The sequence below is a fragment of the Protopterus annectens genome, chromosome 15.part0 (assembly GCF_019279795.1).
Source record: "Protopterus annectens isolate FY-2018-M chromosome 15.part0, PAN1.0, whole genome shotgun sequence".
NCBI classification, from domain to species: domain Eukaryota; kingdom Metazoa; phylum Chordata; order Ceratodontiformes; family Protopteridae; genus Protopterus; species Protopterus annectens.
Genome location: NC_056749.1, coordinates 294846887 through 294868433, shown reverse-complemented (window position 1 = coordinate 294868433; position 21547 = coordinate 294846887).

The following is a 21547-nucleotide window of genomic DNA, read 5'->3' as shown; positions in this document are numbered from 1 at the left end:
ACTCACACATATGGCCAATTTAGTATGTCTAATCCACCTACTGCATATCTTTGGAATGTGGCAGGAAACTGGAGCACCTGGAGGAAACCCATGCTTCCACAGGGAGGACATGCAGATTCTGCACAGAAGGAACCCCAGCTGAGAATTGAACCAGAGAACTTCTTGTTGTGAGGCAACGATGCTATCCACTGTACTCTGTTTTTTTTTTTTTTTTTTTTATATGCAGCCCCATCTCTACCAACAGTTCAAGACATCAGCTATGATTCTTTCACGTCTATCAAAACTAGGCTAAAAGATACAAATCTAATTGTAAATCTTAAATGAAAAACATTTAAAATTTCATTCCAACAGCACAAATTTTGAACTTCTGCAGGCATGTGTAACACAACTCAAGTATATGGGTTACACAGTGAGCAAAACTCCAAAAGAGTTGCTCTAAGACCTCCTCTCAGTGTAAGTGATTTACTTTGCCGTATGGCCTATCTATAAGCAGGATTACTGTATGGACCAGATTCCAAAACACCTGCTCTCAGCCTGCTCTTAGTTTATGTGGTCACTTACACTGAGACCAAATATTTTGAAATCACAGCCGATGTCTAGCACAAAGGGTATGACATCTAAGTACAAGGAAGTCATTTTTCCACTGTAAACCCAAAGAAAACGGGTGAAAGCAAAACTAGTAGCACGCCAGTAAAATCCAAAAAGTTTTTTCCACTGTATTTGACCCTCATCAGACCAATCATTGAATATAGCGACTCCTCTGATATCTACATGACCAGGCACATGCAGCAACTGGAATGTCCACAGCAGTTCCTCACAAAAAGAATGCAGGGCATAAATAATATGTCCTATGTAGATTTCCACAAAGCCTTGTCCCTGTATGCTTGAGGGTTGATCTATGCTTGGCATACAAGGCATCTTTGTATCAGAATCTGATGGACTTTTTGCATATCTGCAAAACAAATAGCATCAGAAGCATCAGAATTACCAGATCAAGGGACTTAAACTTTGCTTACAGCATAAACAGAAGATGTTGGAGGGTCAGGTGTGTATCTCAGAGACTATTCATTGTCTGGAACAGGCCTCCCCCCATATGAAGCAGACTTCTTCCCTAATTCAGTTCAAGCATAACTTGGACCAGTGCATGGGAAAATCAGATATTCACCCCAGGTCTGACACCTATGTATGTAATGGACAGAAGCAGTTGTCAAATGCTTGATTATGTGAACCAGAACCTACATATGCATCCCCTTAAGGATCCTAAGACATATCAGATACATTTGGGATGAATGGCTATGTTTAATAAGGCTCCTGTGGTCTTCGCCCACCTGTGCCTATACTTATACACTTATCTACTTACAAACACATACATATACACTCTAAAGAAAACATTATAAGAGGACTTGTCTTTTTTGGCAATGAACTGATATGCTGTAATGTACATTAGGCTGAAACTAATCATGGCAGGTGGTTCATTTTCCAACAGATTTTGTACCATTTTTTTTACAAACTGTTTCTTAGAAAAAGTAATTTAATCTGTATAATTCTTCATTTAGTTCTGCTAGACCTTACTGTATGGTTCCTGTTGCTGCATCTGTTTTATTATATCTTGAAATGTAAGATACATAAAAACTGAAAGGACTATATAATTTTCTATCTCATTTTTCTCATTTCTAGCGTTTTTTTTTTTTTTTTAATTTAAATGTAATCCCAGTATTCATGGTCAGATGTCATTTCTTATTTTTTTTTCTAAAACAATACCGACAGATGCACAATGTGAACACCTCCAAAGAAAGATGAATTAATGTGCAAATATATACATATTGCAGCGACACTAAACCAGACAACACAGGCTGTTGTTTACGTTATATAGTTGAAGGAAAATCTGTCAAGTTCCCACTTATATTATATATTAAGTGACTGTTTTAGGACTGATTCTGATATGTACTGAACAGACATATATAAGAAAGTAGAATGAATGTATATCTCTATTTTGCCCTGACACATCTATCCTTCTTTTTCTATGCCTATGTTTTTCTTAATATGCATAAAACTGATCTGCTTATCAGCAAAAGGAGGACCTGAGGTAGTAACATTTCACTCATATAGCTGGAGTTTTAATAACTCAGAAGAAAGAAGCAACTAGAATAAGACTGCAGAAGTTATCTGACAGTAACAAGAGCAGACGTGGCAATGCCAGAATCTCTCAGAAAGTAGGAATAAAGGCAATTCTTCTAACACATTCAAAAGCAAAAATGAGGTGAATAACTAATGAGAAAAGGATGGGGCGCTATAGCAGTCATGTTGCTGCAGTTTTCCATGTGGCATTGCTGAGAAAGCTGTCTCAGCCTACTGCAAATATTACTTTGAGCTGAAGCAAGAGACTTTATACCTCTGCACAAAACCTCTTAGAGTTTATTGGATCCTCTCTCCTACCCAGGGACAAAACCAGTGTATTTGCTCTCTCTCTTTTTTTTTTTTTTTTTTTTTTTTTATTATAAACCATTTAATGATATTTAATCATAAAAAAGAGTAGTTGGACATGGATTCAGTCTTATAACATCTCCTGCATGCAGTTTCTGCTCCAAACGGAGGCATCAAAAAGGATAACATGGAGATTCATAGTAGGATGGCACTGGAGTCCATATGAAAATGAAACATGACTGGGAGCTGTAGAATTGTGAAGTGACTGAACAGACAAAATTTTAACCTCCTGATTTCATGTGCGGGAGAGTTAGGAATAACCTAATATATGATTGTGGAAGAAATTGTGCAGGCCAGTAAACTGCATATAACTTGTACATCTCAAACTCTTACCACAAGAATTATGGAGAAAGGCCTAAACTCATGGCGAAGCTTTAAATATTGCTATCATAAAGTTGCTAGATCAACATGTTTTGCATGAGCATGTATTTTCTGAAGTTTATGAAGTCTGAAACTCATATGTTTGTTATTATTTAGTGGCCTCAGTCCTTGAAGACTTGTCTTTGTATTATAAAAGTATCGAGGCTTGGACCGAGATGATGAGGATTTTTTTCACACATTATTAGAGTATAAAGGGAAGTGGTGACAAATAAAATTAAAAGCTAAATATAAAAGTGCTTTGGAAAAATACATTATTTTAATTATTTTTTTTCTGTTACTACTTTATTATATGTGATATTACTGGGTCAGATTCTATTTAAATGTGCTATTGATACAGAAAGTTTTTATTCTAGTGACATCTTGTGCTCATAACTAAAAGAACTCAGTATTTTAGATGCATAGTTTTAATACATTGTCAGTGTATTGGAGAATGTTCTTTCGAAATGCATTAGTGTGTTAGGAAAATAAATCTTCTTGAATAGGATATTTGAATGACATTAAAGGGGACAGGAGGGAGTATATATTCACCAAGGTGTATTTAAACAGCAAAGCTGGCAAAGCAGGCTCCAAATAGGCAAAGATTCCATTAGAAATATTGCGAAGCTAAAGACAGGGTTGTGGTAATATCTGACCATATCATAGTGATAATATATGACAATATAAGTATAGTATGCACAGCTAAAAGAACAGTCAAAGGAAAAACTGCAACTGCTAGAAGTAGGTGGGTGAGGATTGTAGAATGGTCAAAAAATAATGTTAAAGAAGACAAGAAAAGAGAAAACTGAAGGGGGTGTGAGAAAACATGTAAAATATGATATAGCTAAAACTGGTTAGGACAAGGTAAGCTGAATTAATCTGAAAGGAGAAGAGGCAAGTAAGTATGGAAAGAAAGTGAGGTGGAGAACTGAAGAGAAACCAATCAGTGAAGATTTAAAAACTGCAATAGTAGATGAAAAACAGTTGTAATAAAAGTAAGATGAGGTTGAAAGGAACTACTGTGTGCTAATCTAATGAGAAATTTGGTGATTACTTGTATTGAAATTGAAGAATCAGAAGAAAGATAATATAGATAGCAGTTACTACAGAAAAGAAAAGAAGAGAGTTAATGAAAAAAAAAAAGAACTAGCAGAGGTGTCTGCAAGGCTTTCCGAGAATTCTGAGGAACTTTACAATAAAAGACATACAAGGAAGAGAGAACAGTGGTGAAAACAGAGTAGGTGCAGTTGTGGAATGAAGCTGCTGAGAAGAGAAAAAGGTCATTTGGATGATAGTCTAAATCAGGAAGAGAAAATGCAGTGAGGCACTTAAGAGGGGAAGTTCATTTGGTGGTCTGGATTTCAAGACTAATTCAATAAAGTGATCCCTCTCTGAAGAATACAGGAATATAAAAATAATAGTTAAGGTAACAAACTGAGTAGTGAGGCTTTGCCATATTCACTTGGTGGTGTGAATGTATAGCAACGACTCTGTGAGAAGAACTTAGTCCAAGCACCAAAATGGAATTTATTGTAAACCACGAACCAAAAAAACAATGAACAACGAAATTGACCTAGGTTTCTTCCTGTTACCTGGACTTCTTCAGAATAAAATTATCTAAGTAACAACCATCCTATATATATCAATGCCTATTAATCAATAAAATCAATTAAACAAAACAATTAAAAACGTAATTGATTACTATTAGATTAATATTAAAAGGAAATAAAAATAATAAAAAAATAAAATGCATAAATCCTCATAACCTGAATATAACAAGTCAATATAATACTAATTATGTAATATTATGATACCTGTAATTATGTTAAACATGGTAAATAATCCTATACCCATAACTTTAGCCTAAAATATACTTGAGCTTAAGTAAGGGTTTAATGGTTATACAATCATTGATACCAGGATAACTTTGCACATCTAATCTCAGTTGCCATTTTAGTTCACATATATCTATATGTATATCCAAAATCCTTTTAATATTAATCTAATAGTAATCAATTAAGTTTTTGTTAATTGTTTTATTGTTTAATTGATTTTATTGATTAATAGGCATTGATATATATATATATATATATATATATATATATATATATATATATGAAATCCTGTACCCGTTTTGTGTGATTACAGACTGGGCAAAGAAAGTAACAGCAATAACATTGGTGATAAGGTGGATTGTATTTCTGCCTTTTGTAGTGTGCCCAAGTTGTTCATTCCAGGAAAACATGACAATGATCATGGTTCTGGCATTTGTGTTAAAGATATAGGTGACACGGAGGTTTCCGTAAATGAGATATCATTAATGATCCGCCTTTTGTAGTGTGCCCAAGTTGTGCATTCCAGGAAAACATGACAATGATCATGGTTCTGGCATTTGTGTTAAAGATATAGGTGACACGGAGGTTTCCGTAAATGAGATATCATTAATGATCTGCCTTTTGTAGTGTGCCCAAGTTGTGTATTCCAGGAAAACACGACAATGATCATGGTTCTGGCATTTGTGTTAAAGATATAGGTGACACGGATGTTTCCGTAAATGAGATATCATTAATGATCTGCCTTTTGTAGTGTGCCCAAGTTGTGCATTCCAGGAAAACACAACAATGATCATGGTTCTGGCATTTGTATTAAAGATATAGGTGACACGGTGGTTTCCGTAAATGAGATATCATTAATGATTGAACCGACAGTTTCTACGTCTGACTGTGGGCAACGTATACATGAATCAGTGGTGTTTAATGATTTGCATGAGAATTTGTTGAATTTAAGTACTTATACTGTGATGGAGGAAGCATATATGAACATGATGTCAAATATCGATCAAAAGACATGTGGGGACCATGACATTACGTTGGGTATTGATTGTAAATTTGACGAACTTTTGAGTGACTGTGTTGGACATGAAACAAATTTTAAGTCATTGGATTTGACTTCTGCCTTGTACGATGTTATAGAAACTCACATTAGTATGTCTGATGTTAATGTGGATTTTTTAGACGACACTTGTAATTTGAGGGCATGTTCATATACAAGTCAGAATGAATGTTGTCAGACAGAACAAACTAGTTCTGTGGTATTTAATATTGCTGATATTAATAGTGAGGGAAACGTTTCCAACCAAGGGGTACCTATTTTAGATGTAAATACTTTTGATGACCCATATGTGGGCATTTTGAGTCATCCAGTCATTATGGAGAATAATGAACATGATTTAAAAATTATATAATTATTCTAACCATATATTTAATTCTGGGCATGTCAATCTTTTTTTTAAGGGTTTTACTTTTGTTCCATGTAGAAAAGCAAACTTAGTTGATGCCCTTATAGATTTAAAATTATTTGTACGCAAATTTAATTTAAGAGTGTATTTTAATGATGCTGATGTATCATATGATCAGAATATTTTATCTAAACCCAGCAAATTTAATCCACCAATGAATTATGCGATAGCTATTTTTGAAAAAATATGTGAACTTGACATTAGGGAACATTTCAAACATATTACAAATTATGCTTACACGAATATGATAAATGACAAATTTTCATTGTTAAATGAATTAAGAAAATATGACAACATACTTATAATGAAGCCTGATAAAGGTAATGAGGTGGTGATAGTGGATAATAATGATTATGTCAGCATTATGATGACTATGCTGATGGAAGATAACTACGTAGAAAGTAGTATTAATAAAATTAACATTGCCCATCAAAAATTGGATCTTATTTTGGAGGACATGTTTTTTCAGGGTGAGATATCCGAAGTGGATTTCAATTGTATGAGTAATCCTTACCCAATGGTTAGTGGTATTTTTGGAATACCCAAAATACATAAAGGTTTGGATAATGTAAAATGTAGACCCATTGTAGATGGCAAAAGGAGTAAAACATGTTTTATTAGTAAATATTTAGACTATCACTTAAAGCCAGGATTGAAGATGTTTCCCTACATTACCAAAGATTCTTGGAATTTTTTGGATAGGTTTAAAGGTTTGAAAACTAATAACAGCATTATTTTTCTAACTATTGATGTTTGCAATTTATTTTCGGTCATTCCACATGACGTTGGATTATCTTGGTTAGAACATCAGTTGGTGGAGACTGGTATATTTGATCAGGATCAAATTAATGTATATGTTAAACTTATGGAGGCAGTACTACATAACAACTATTTGTATTTTGAAGGACACTTTTTCAAACAACGTACTGGGGTGGCTATGGGGGCTGCATGTGCCCCTATATACGCCAATTACATCATGTCCTATTGGGAGCAAAAATATGTCTTTGGTAGTGAATTTAACAAGTATATACAATTATTCACCCAATTTTTGCACAATATATTTATTGTTTGGGAAGGTGATGTGGAAGTACTTGATGCATTTATTAAATACATTAATAGTACAGTATGGTTTCTAAAGTTTACATATGAATAGAATGTTGATACCATTACATATTTAGATGTGAGAATTACCACGGATAGAACACATGGTAGGATGAAATCTAGTATTTACAGGAAACCTACATTTTCAAATTCTTACCTTCAGTACAATAGTTGGCATCCTTGTCACCAAAAAAGAGCCGTTGTCAAGGGGCAAATGGTGAGAGTCACGAAGATGGTTAGCGAGCATGGTGATTTTGTGGATGAACTAAACTATATGATTAAATTATTCTTAAATAGAGGTTATCCTATGGAATTATGCATGGAATTGTTTAACGAAATTATAAACAAAAGAGAAAATGTTTTTTACAAACCTATTCTTAATTGTGATAATACAGTTAATTATGAGACAACGTCCACAACATGAAACAATTTGGGCAACTTTTCATTATTATACATCACCACCTTTAATAGGGATACTGATTGGCTAACACGCATGGTAAACAAAAATTGGGGTATTTTAAAATTGGATAAAAACGTGGGAGTAAGATTTGTGTGTGGGCGTAAATTTATATACAAGAAGGACTCATCATTTAAAGACATTTTTGAAAGATGTTCTCTGGTCAAAGATCCACCAACTAATAGGAAGTGTGGGAATTTCAAATGTGGAAGATGTTCCACTTGTCCACATATATTATTAACCGGTAAAAATTTTATGATCAATAAATATCATATAACTATTTTGGGGCATTTTGATTGTTATGTTCAAAATGTGGTATACCTGGCTAAATCCCAGGAATGTCCGTTTTTTTATGTGGGAAAAACATGTAGGCATTTTAGAGAAAGAATCAGGGAACACATTTTGGATATTAAGCATCTTAAGTTCATTAATGCCTTAGCAAGGCACATAGCTGGTAATACTGGTCATTGTTTTAAATTTTGTGTGTTGCAACAAATTAAGGGTGATCAACAAGGCAGGATTTTGGATATACATCTAGATATATGTGAACTAAAATGGCAACTGAGATTAGATGCGCAAAGTTATCCTGGTATCAATGATTGTATAACCATTAAACCCTTACTTAATCTCAAGTATATTTTAGGCTAAAGTTATGGGTATAGGATTACTTACCATGTTTAACATAATTACAGATATTATAATAGTACCTTATTAGTATTATATTGACTTGTTATATTCAGGTTATGAGGTTTTATGCATTTTTTTATTTTTTTATTATTTTTTTTATTTCCTTTTAATATTAATCTAATAGTAATCAATTAAGTTTTTGTTAATTGTTTTATTGTTTAATTGATTTTATTGATTAATAGGCATCGATATATATAGGATGGTTGTTACTTAGATAATTTTATTCTGAAGAAGTCCCGGTAACAGGACGAAACCTAGGTCAATTTCGTTGTTCATTGTTTTTTTGGTTCGTGGTGTACAATAAATTCCATTTTGGTGCTTGGACTATGTTCTTCTCACAGAGTCATTGGTTTATGGTGTTTGGTTCTTAGTCAGTGTGAATGTATAGGTTTTCTCTAAAAGAATTATCCGTCTATACCAATTACGAATGCAGATGTAAAAACTACTCAGAGTAGTATTAAATATGAAGACAGAAAGGGGGACTGATAAAGTATTGAAGAATTGACATATAAACTTTATTTTAAGCCTGTTAAAGCTAGATCATGTTTGGAGACTAGTACAGGGTTATATGGTAAGGTAAGGTTAGTTATGCATTTTGATAAAAAAATATTTTTTTTATAGTGGTCAGTATTTAAATACACATATAAAATAATTTTTGAGAGAAATGTATTAACAATCCTAGAGCCTTATTTAAAAGTCACATATTAGGACCTTAGTCAGTGGGTTGATGCTAAGGGTTGTCAGTCTGAAATGGAGAAATTAATTGGAGTATCTATTATCACTTTATCTGTTCTTACTGATGAGGTATTAGCTGTCAAGTGAAGTGAGAAGCTGAGTGTAATCATTTCAGCTTATTTACAGATATCTTCATAGCATTATTAGAAAATGTGTAGAACCCTATTAGTGATAAGGAGAAATAAAGTTAATTTGGGGGCAGGGATTGTGTAAAATACCACAATGAATTCAGTCAACATGTCACTCATTAGAAAAGTGAAAAGTGTATGTGAATGTAGACTGTGACTAAAGCAAACGTATAGTCCACTTTAATGGAAAATTTCAGGACAATAAAAATAAGTGGGCAGATAGTATGATTTCCACACTAGACAGTGAGGGAGGGAGAGCAGCACAGAGAGAGAGAGAGAAAGGGTTTTACAGTGTGAACAATACCAAGAAACAGAAGGTTGACTTTGACCAGTTTTTATGCTTTGTAAAACATTTGACAATGTTGCATAAAGAACATATTTTGATGCTGGCACAAAACTTGTATATAAGGTAAGTAGAATAATAAATGAGGAGAATGAAATATGGTTGGAAGGAAATACAGGGAATGTGATATGGTACTCTTTCAAAAATAAGTGTCAGCAATGAACAAAGCACAGGCACAGATGCATACAACATTCCCACATCATGCTAAGTGATTTTGTTCAAAATGTGGCCTGATGTAAGATGTGTGTGAGCCACAAAAATGCTTCATGAGGTGGCAGGCTGAGCAGCACAGTTAGTGGTGATGCATGCTAATGGGTGTATAATGGAATGGTATATAATGGAATGGTAATGAGCAACTTTATAATAATTAGTCTTTATGTGGATATACATGAGACAAACAAGATGGCAATCATATGAGGCAAAACAAGATGGTAGAGTGATTAATAAGCAAAGGTTTGAATAAGCAAATGTTTTAGTTCAGTTTAAGGACATTGCTAAATATTGCTAAGGGTTTTCTGCCACAGTAGTAAATGTGCATCTGCAAAAGGCTTATATTGCCACTGCAGTGCCTGCCAGTGTGTGACAATCTCCAAAGGAACTGGGTCATCCTACTGCTCTTATTTCACTGACTCTATGCCACCATAATTGTGGGTCAGTACCATATAAATAAGGACACCATCCAAGAAATTGTGGATATTTGTCAGCCTCATCTACAGCCTGTAGAGTCATGGATGTACTTATCATAGTGAATATTAAGATGTCCATAGCTTTATGTTTATTACTTACAATAACCTTTCTCAGACTTATTTAGGACACAGTGGGAATCACAGTTTATCAATTAAATACTTCAGCATATTTGGGAGCATTTGTGGCTCCCATGTACCACAGAAGTGGGATCTAACACCATGCAGGACTTCTAAAATATAGCATATTTCTCTAAGGTATTGGTAGCCACAGAGTCTACCCACACTGAAATAAAGTCCCAACCTGGTAAACTGGAAAGGTGGTATGTGAACCCCAAAGGGTATCACTCCATTAACTGCAAGATAGTCTGTAATGCATAGGCTGTCATATACAATGTATGTGCAGGTCACCTAGGCAATCATGGCTCCTCCATATGGTACATCTTTGACCTATACCAATATTTTCTGAGGGTGGACTTCCCCTCAGTGACATCTAATTGTTGATGCTGGATGTGCCCTTAAACCTTGGCTCATGACATCTATTAAGAAAGTCTACAAAATCCAACACACAGAACATTATTGAGAAAGTGTTTTGGCTGCTTAAGGCACGTTTGCTGTCTGGATTCATTTGGTGGCACCCTGCAGTATGACACATGTGCACAAACAGTATCAGCATGCACATGCTTATATCATACTCAGAATGCAGTTACAGCAGAAGTAGTAGTCTTCAGTATACCAGACAGAGGAGGCAGAGTGAGATGAAAAGCTTGCAGCAGGGGATAATAATGACAGAGGGAAGCCGGAGCAGTATGCTGTGGCAGTAGCCAAGAAGCAGCAGCATACACATAGCAAACATAGTTGACAAACATAAATCTGATGAACTACAGTGAAATTTATGTATGCCAAAACAACACCAGGCTTTGTTTCACCCATGCATAGGCTGGCCAAACTGTTTGTTAGACATAGGCAATCCAGATAACAATGTAGAAACGGCAGGGCCCCGTTATCACAATTTACACATGAAGGTTGAAGAACATGTCTGAGTGCTGAGAATTATTAAAGTGCCACATACAAATGAAGGTCTCACCAGAGTTGTCGGGTGTTTTTAATATACAACTTGCTAAGAAGAGTCAGTGTCAGTGGAAGTGTGAGTGTGAGTAAGTGTATGTATATTATAGTGATGGTGTGATTGTAGGTCTGGTAGTATACAGGCTCTACTGTTGCTGCAGCACTGTAGGACAATGCGCTGGACAGGCCCAGTGCATGCAAGGCTGAGGTTTCAGCATTCTGTGCATGTCCCTATCCATGAGAACTGACTCTTCCAGGAGTTACCCCAGATGTGCCACCACCCTGACTAGATGGTAGTGTGCTGCATGACTGCAAGTTATGTCCTCTATTAGACATGCCACTGTGGTGCCTGCCACAACCATGAGTTTCACTTCCTGGGTGTAGACTTCTTCACAACAGATGCAGCCATGGAAGTTGTAATGCTGTAAGAGTGGGATATCACTCATCCACAACCATGATGAATAACATCTGTTGATGCAGCAGTGAAATGTTTTTTTTGATCAGACCCTTAACCCTGGCAGGTGAGCTTGGCGGGATGATATACATTCTGCACTGTTTATTATCCATAAACATCAAAAGGCAACAAATGATGTAGATTGCTCACTTCTCATCTTATACTGAACACATATATACATATATTTATACTGATGCATGACTGTAAAAAGTTTTTTTTTTTTGAATTTTCATAAACAATCAGTTGCTCCTAACCTTTTAAGCCATTTTATCTGGGCTTGTTATCTAGACTCAGTCAGACCACCGCAGTAAACAAATGTCAAATAAGTAAATAAATAAAATAAAATTTGTAGCAGAGTTATGGCTTTCCATACCTATCAAGATAAAATTTAAAATTCTTCTTGTTTATTTGTCTTCTACAATACATTATGTGTGTCTAAACAGAAAGTTAGGATAGTGTATTATATTTTCAATAAAAATGGGCAGATAGAAAATGATATTCTGCATCAAAAACTGAATCAAAGTGCTTGTTTTCAGTCAACGTAGGAATTTATTTACCTTGTTCAACTGATAGTCAAGCAACTACCTGAAGAGGTCATGAACTGATTATCCTAAATGACCGACTTGCAACTTGTCAAGTAATGTTTACCATGGGAAATTTTTGCTGAAGTTATAACAGTAGATTCAGGAGGTGGAGACTGTGATGGAAAATTGCAACCTACAGAATTATTATGGCAACTCAGTTTGAAAGCCAAATTTCCACCAGGTTTAAATGAATATACTATCACAGAAAGCATTATTTGAGGCCTTTAAATTAATCTGCTTTAGGTTATGCTTATATTTTTTTCACTGACATTGTTTTGCAACATTTCTAACATGTTTTATTTTCATTTTTGTTTTGTTTTCTTCATTGTGTGTTTACTGTTAATGGTTTTCAAGTGCTTTGAATTACTTTTGAAGAATTCATAAAATAAAGGTGCTCAACCTTTGCTAAAAAAAAGGGTGTGTTGGGGCATTAGACTATTTTACTGTTTTAATTTACTTCAGGTGGCATGTTTGAAAGCTGTAGAAAACAGTTTTATTCATAAAACTGATTTCAGTGATGCAGAAGTAGTTTTGAAGACTGATCAGTGAAAACTGATATCGACACCTCTCTGGAGTGACTAGATATACACAATAGAATTAGGTGTGGGCACAGATTATTTCCTTTGTTTTTATAGATAAACACTTGTAATCAGAATTACAATTTACCATGGTCACTAGATTAGTATTGGTCGTATCTTCGTTTTTGGATTTCCTCACAGCTTTTTTTCTTCTTACCTTGTCTTATGATGCTGGTTTTATAGAAATTAAAGGTGAGGTCATTACTACTGGAGAACTCTGCAGCTTTTAATTGAAGTGATTATGTAACACAGTTTATGGTTATCAGCCACACAGAGACAAAGAACAGCTTTTCTCCATTTATATCTAAAAGTAATAGGCTGAAAAACAGTGGACCCAGAACAGGACATATGAAATACACTTGCTAGTCCCACTCACTGTAACCTTTAGTATCTTATTCCACAGCGTGTGTTTCATTTATTGAATTACAAATGCATGTAATGCATTTAGTTTGTGAACTATTTCTTATGTCAAATAGTTTAAAATACTTTAGAATGTCGGGGGTAGCAGCATGAACTGTCAGTCAACCATCCATAATCAAATGTTGTTGATGCCATTTCAGAAAATGCTACTTCATTTAAAAGGCAGCTTCTTTCATTAACATGCATGATAAAATATTCATAAACATAATGCATAATTGCATTTCGTGCACTGTTCTTAGTATGTTAATATTTATTGCTTTTCCACCAAATAATTTGCCACTCATTTTAAAGCAAAATGGTCTACATTTGGAATTTTACCTTATATACAATACCAGCCAGGGAACAGTGTCAAAAGCCTTCTTCAGATCAGATGTATAGTATGAACTACATGGCCCTTACCTACTGCTCTGCTTTAGAGACATTTTCAAAGAAATGATATCCCTTTGACAAAATTATACTGTTGAGTTCTACAGCAGTAAGAGTTTTGTTATATCGCAGTTTATGAAATCTGATATAGTATGCTGTGTGGTTTTGCAATCTAGACTTGTTAGTCTAATGAGTGCACAGTACCCATGTCTGAGCTGGGTCCCATATATGGACTGCATGGGTCTATATTACAAGCTTGAAGAGTCTCTTCATCAAATGCTTAAATGCTGACACGTAAAGAGTGAATGTTGGAAACCGCAAATAGCCACTTCCGCAAATGTTTTCCCTGTGAAAAAATGTGCTTGGCTGTTATCGGGAATTGCCCTTTTCTCCAATGTAGAGTGATTTTGGAGTTGCAATATTTAGTTAGATGAGTGTGGGGGGCACAGCTCCCCACATCGGGGGTGTGGTGGGCAAAGCCCCCACTTGTTTAGGGTTTTAAAGTTTGTTTTTGTGTTTACAACTGAATTTTTTCCCTAGGAAAAAAATCAGGGAAGTGGTGTTCATGGTTTAAAGTTTTCGCTCTTTACGTGTCACTCTTTATGTGTTCGAAGAAGAGACTCTTCAAGCATGTAATATGGACCAGGACTGCATATCCATTTGCAATACTTCAGAGACAGTCATTGTAGCTATGCCTAAGCTGAACAGCTTCAGGAAGGGTTCAGAGATGGTATGTTTGCAGCTGTTGATAAAACCATAAGGTATTTTGATGGAGCCCACAGTGGTGGCATTTTTAGCTTTAAGACACATCCTGGAACAATTCTGGGGCAAGAAGAGACTCAGGAATCTACAAAACTTCAGTGAATGTTTCTTTTGTGAAACTGACACAGAATTTATCTTCAGATTTATCAGTGGCATCTTTACAGTAAGAGTGGGTCTTATGTGACTTTCCTCACCGCATTTCTAAAGTAGTGATGCTATAGCCTCTTGCAGAAGTTCAGGAATTAACATTAGAAATACTAATAAATATTAACATAATAATTAATATACTTAAAATAAAAATTCAGTGATAATTAATTTATATTTTTGCCGAGTGTTACTACTGCAGTAAAAATGTGTTACTTTGATATGTTGAGTTTGTAAAGCAATTAATTGGCTTTCTTCTTTTATTAGATTATTAATGTTATCATTTCACTCAGAGATTTAATTTTGTACTCCCTGGGGTGTGGCCAGCATAAGATAAGGATAGCAGCACTTCTTCACTGCTCTACTACAACAGCTATATTTCTGACAGGAATTTTTTTTGTTTGAATAATCCTAAACAGTCCAAACTAGTGAAGTTTGATAGCCCTTGGGGTTATAAAGAATTATTTCAAGAAAAAAATTGAAAATCTAATAACTTTCTTGTCAAAAACTGTGTAAGAAAGAGTTTTAGTCACATTTGTCTCATATTCAAGAATCATTAAAAACGGACAGATTGGACAATAAAAACAATGATTTTAAGAAAGACTGTTCCAAACAAATGGAACAAATTAATGAGGCTCTTCAGGTACAGAAAAATCAGATCTCTGGCATTGAAGAATCCCTTAATATTATGGATGGACGCCTAAATGAAGGAGAAAACACTGGATTTTTATTATAGCAAAATAAAATCTTGTCAGCTAAAGTAGATGACCTTGAAAATAGAACTCAAAGGAATAGTATTCATATAATTGGACTCCCTGAAGGTACTGAAGGTAACAATATGATTTCTTTTTAACTATCTGGCTTCCTAAGACTTTAGATTTCCCCAAATCTCTCTCTCTCTCTTTTAGGATAGAGAGAGCACACTGGTCCCTAAGAAAACCTGCTTCAAAACCTGTTTTTTCTCCAAGATCTATAGTGGTGAACTTCATCTCATCTCAAGGCAAAGAACTAGTACTTAAAACTGCATGGGCTAAGTCACCACTTAAATATTATGGAAATAGTGTGTGTTTTGACAATGACTACTCAATAACAGTGATGGCAGAAAGAAAATAATTCCTTCCACTTATTAGAGAACTTTAAAAGAAGCAAATAAAAGTACATTTATTGTTCCCAGCCAAACTAAAGATTTTCCTTACAAATGGGATTAAACTCTTTGAAGATCCTGACCCTGCTTTGTCATTTTACAAACAAATACAATTTTGAACAAACAGACCAAATGGATTGGAGTATTATATCCTGGAAGTGGCATATACAATCAAATGGAAGCAAGATAAGTGAGAAAAGAAAAAAAAAATAAATAAGGGTTAATGAAGAACTCTTCCTTTTCCCTTTCTTCAATCTTTATTTACAAGGAAAGTAACATGATATTAAAGCGTGTTTGTTTTTTCCTTTTTGTAGACAAGCACAATTTTAGTTTTATGTAAACCTTTAATAATAAAGTAAGAAACAATAACATACTTGGTTACAATATAAATAGAAACTTGCCTACAAGAAAGTAGACTAAATATGAAAGGTAATTCAACTCTTTTTTCTGCATTATACTTATTTATTTTACAGTTAATTGGCAAAATATTTTATGAGTTGAACAAAAAATAATACATTTTTTAACAAAAACATTCAGTGTTTATATTAATATATACAGTTCCAGGTTCCTATATGAAATTGCATGCTTAGAAGTTACTGCATGTTTTATTTTTAAAATATAAAAGACTCTACGTGACACACAGTTGTGGGTCATCTTATATAGTTACTATTACAGGCTTGAACACAACATATATCTTTAGTAAAATCTTGTTGTTCTTGATGTTTTTGGGAAAGGTAACAACAGTGTTAATTTCTGTTACATAAACAGTGTATTATACAAAATACCATCACCATTACTTCAATATAAAATTAATAGAAATTATCCAAAGTAAACACTCACTAGAGTAATATTTAAAAGGATGCTTTGTTAAGACTACTAATTGCATTGTAAGGCTGCCTGGACAGCCAATATACAGTCTTAGATTAAAAACTATTGTTTTTGCTAGACACAGTGATTTGAGGTGGGGGTGGGAGGGTGAATATAGTTGTTAAAGAAGTGTCTTTCATGGTTGTATGGGTAAAAAAAGAGGTTTTAGTATATTAAACAACCTTAAAGCTCGCTACATGAGTGAAAGCTTGAGCTTGGTGTTGTATGTAATGAAAATTATTGTTATTTGAGGGGTGTACTTATGTGAAGAGCTTCAATGTGGTATAGAAATGAAGCTCCTTTCTTTCAGGCTCAAGCTTTCTTCTTTCACTAGATTATGTGAAGCTTTAATGTAAAAAACCTGAGATAATTTGAAATTCCCACACAAAGTGACAGAGTAGATCTGTTCAAGCTTGGAGATCTGGTTTGACAGGCAGTTTAGAATGATAATTTAAATAAGAGGTGGAACCTTCTGACTATGCATTAGATCAAATTTCATGGTAACACCACATAGCTATACAAGCTAGCATAGCAGAAGAAAAGGTTATATCATATTATATGAAGCATGAACAAGTATAACTGAAACAGAAAAACGCATATATTGTTTGAAGGTATTATTTGATGCAAATGAATACAAATATTTTTATGGCAAAATATATAAGTGTAGAACATACTGATAAAACACAAGAAGGTTCCAATGAAATAAAATTGCTGGGGATTTATCTTTGTACTAGTAGATTATAGTCTGTGTTGTTCTTTAATAAATTACTTGATATATACTGTTAGTGATTTCTTTCTTCTTAATAAATAAGTCTAAAAATGAAACAACTGTTCTACTTATTTATATTAATAAAGATGTTTTGCAGCAGGTTTACTTAGGGACCAGTGTGGTCTCTCTATTCCAAAAGAGAGAGAGAGATATGGGGAAATCTAAAGTCTTAGGAAGCCAGATAGTTAAAACAGAAATCATATTGTTACCTTCAGTACCTTCAGGGAGTCCAAATATGTAAATACTTTCCCCCCTGCCTACACCCTTTTGTTTTATTTGTTTTGTTTTAAAAAATGTTTTAATGGTGATTCAATGTTTTACTACTTCGATCAGTAGTGTTCGATGTATACTGATCCGAAATAATAACATTTAGATCATCTGATATAGACCCATAAAGGGTACCCTTGCTTGGTGCCTTTCATTATTTTAAGTGGTCTTGACAAGAAAGCTCCAATTTTAATGTATGATATAGAAGCAGTGTATAATTTCTTCAGCAATTAAAAAAAAAATAAGAGGAAAAGTTATACATTTCTAGGACTTTAAATAAATAGGGCCAACTCAAAGAAACAAACGCTTTGTCCAAATCTAGGTTAATAATTGTTAATTCTCTCTTTTTTTGGTTTGTTTGCCTAGTCTATTAATGTTAATAGTCTGATTAAATTGTCTTGGACCTTCCTGTGTGAAATAAACCCTGTTTGATCATCTTTTATTATTTTTGGTAAAAATTGATTTAATCTATCTGCTAGAATAGATGTAAAAATCTTGTAGTCTACATTCAGAAAGGAAACAGAGTGGTAAGATGTTATAAAATTAGGGTCCTTGTAATGTTTCAAAATGGGTGAAATCATAGCATATTTCCAGGAAGGGAAAATGCCATCATTCTTTCTGAATTCTTCAAAAGCATCTATTAGAATTTCTAAGGTCTCATCTAGAAGTATTTTATGTATTTCCCCTATTAGTCCATCAAGGCCAGGCCTTATTATTTTTAATGGTTTGTATTTTTCCCTTAAGTTTCCTCAATGATATAGACTTAAAAAGTCTAGAGTTTTGTTCTTTTGTTAATCTTTTATCAATATTGTCTTTCAAAAACTTGTCTCTCATACTATTATCAGTATTATGTAGGTTGGTGTTATTTAGTGTTTCATGATTTGTTCTAAAGGCCTCTAGTATTTCTTTTAAATCTGTTACATCTTTAGGTTTCTTCATGGAATTGTCTATAATTTCCTTAATATGATTAGCTTTTGTCAGGCTTTTAGATTTAAGTGCAAGTGTATGCATATTCTTGCGATTAACAGAACAAGTCTGTAGTTTTATTATTGCTATTTTGTGATTTAACATGTCTGCGTACATCCTATTCAGTTGCTCTATTTCAGAAAGTTTTGCAGCATCTTTTTTGTTCAAGTTCTTTTTTAATGTCTCAATTTTTTGACTGTATGTGTATTAGCTCCTTATCCCATTCATTCTTTTAAGTACCAACTTTTTATTTTACCATATAAGTATGATTTAAGTGTATCCCAAAGTATAATTCTAGAAGAGTCATTATTATCATTAAAATCTAGAAAGGTTTTTATTGCTTTTAACAGCCATTCTCTGAATTATTTTAATTTGGTAATGTATGCAGGTAATCTTTACCAGTATATCAGATCTCTGGGTGTTATGTGGATTTTGAAAAAATAGTGTTGTGGTCAGACAACGGGCATGTACTGATCTTGACTTCCTGTATCTTAGATAATAAATTATAAGTAACAAATGTCTTATCAATAGTTGTTTGGGTGCCAGACCTATAAGGGTAATGTGTATATTGTAGGGATTCTGATTCTCTTATGGTATACATTTATTTTTTATTTATTTTATTTTACATTTGTTAACCGGGAGAGTCCGACTGGATACATGTCCATTTTTCAGTGGAGGCCCGGGGAGAAAAGCTCCACATGTGCAAAAAAAAAAAAAAAAAAAAAAAGACAATCAATATCCCTCAAATTTGAAGAGGTAATACAGTTATTTAATTTTTTTTGCTGCAGCTGGCATTTTAAAGTTACCATTTTTAGTAGTATCATTCTTAGAAAGAATGCAGTTGAAATCTCCTGCACTTATAATATCTCCTTTAGATTTAAATGAGATTAGTTCTAAGTACTTGTTTGCTGTTCCTGCTCTGCTACCAGGTATCCAGTATGCAATAACTAAGGTGATGTATTTTCTATTTATTTCCAAAGTTACCATACTTAACATACCATATTTGTCCAAATACAAATCAATAATTTTAGGTACAAGTAAGGATTTTTTCCACAAAATCATAGTGCCCCTCCTCTTGGTCTGAGTGAGATACAAGTGTTGAATAACCATTAAACAACAACCTATTTACATCTTTTTCTATTAGGTGGGTTTCCTGTATAAATGTAATATCCACTCTATTTGTTCTAAGGTATTTACATTAACTTCCTCTTTTTATGTTGTTATTAAGGCCATTGACATTAAGCGGAACACATTTATATAGAGACATATTTTAAAACACATTCTTACATTGTGTACTCTATTAAGGACAAAATTATAACTTTACACATATCTAACATATAATCAGAACTATATACAGTACCAAACATGGAATTTAAAATTCTTGTTTCAATGAACAAGTCATTGAAGCCACCTTCTACCATCCTAAAATCAATAGCCATTGTTAGTCTAATGCTTCAGTCTGTAATTTCTGAAATTTACAATGCATTTTAGGATGTGACGAATCTACTGAGCCATGTAAGATTTCTAAACAGTTCTTTTAGGGTGTCATTAAACTGTGAATTGACTACCTTAATCAGCAATTATGAACATAAGATATAGTTTCAAACAGCTATGTCCCAACTACTTAATTTCAAGTGATAAGTACCTTGTGATTGCAAATAACAAAACATTTGTTAATATAAGAATGAAGTAAACAAAAGGATTTACACTTGTCTCATAAGGATTTAGGGTAACGTACTGCTATCTTCACATAAAGTCCTTTATATTTTACAATTGGTAGTAAGACTTTAGAATAAAATGTCTAAAGGGAATACAATCTCCTAACTTTAATCTTGCCAATATTTAACACGTTTCAGAAGAAAACAATGAGAATAATATGTTAACAAGGATTTGTTAAATGAACTTTTTACTGAGAACATTATATGAGAGTTATGAGAAACAAAAAGAAACTTTCACTAAAGTTATGAATGTTATCCTATCTTATTTACTAATGTATTGGACACTATGTTTTTCTTCTGTTATAGCGTCTTACTAATTGTTATATAAAAAGGGGGGGGGGCATATATATAATTCTATACCATGTGTGTGACTGCATGGATCTTCCAGAAGATGCATATATGCAGAATCAGTAAAATATATCATCATGATTGCATGTAATTTGTAGATTATCAATTAGTTTGAGTAAAATAATAAATACACATATTGTTAGAGCTATACATATTATTGTGTCCATTATTTTCCCCATATAACTTATTACATTGCAGATTTATATGTAAACATTAAACATAATACTTCATGCATTTATCCAAACAGTAAAATGTGATTATTATGTTAAAAGTACATCACTGTATAGCTTTGTAAATAAAAACAAAAACACTTCTAGTACCTTTTTTGAGTAGATTCAACTAGGATTACATCTCTACAGTGTAGGAAAGCTGATATAGCTCATATTAGAGTCCAGCAGCCAAAATCTGATGTCCTTTTCATCGCAGAGCATCACGCGACGATGACGAAAGTTCAAGGGTTGTATATTTTCTTCTTTCATGAACTAAATCAACTGGGAAGTTGCTATGAGTAAAAAAAAAACGCTGTACTGCACTCGAGACACTAAATAAGTGAAGCTTTTTTGCATTCTAACAAGAAAATTGTCTCGAGGGCAGAGTTAGCAAGTTTACATCTGTTTATGGAGGGAAAAATAAACTAAACATGCACAATCATTAAGATGAAGGTAAAAACTAAACTGTTATACCAGGAACTTGTGAAATATCAAAACTGACAATGCCTACCCTATTAATGAATACAGTGAATAAGACAGTATTCTTTAAAACACATATACTCAATTATATGTATAAAATATCATTTTCTATACATTATTACTCCCATTG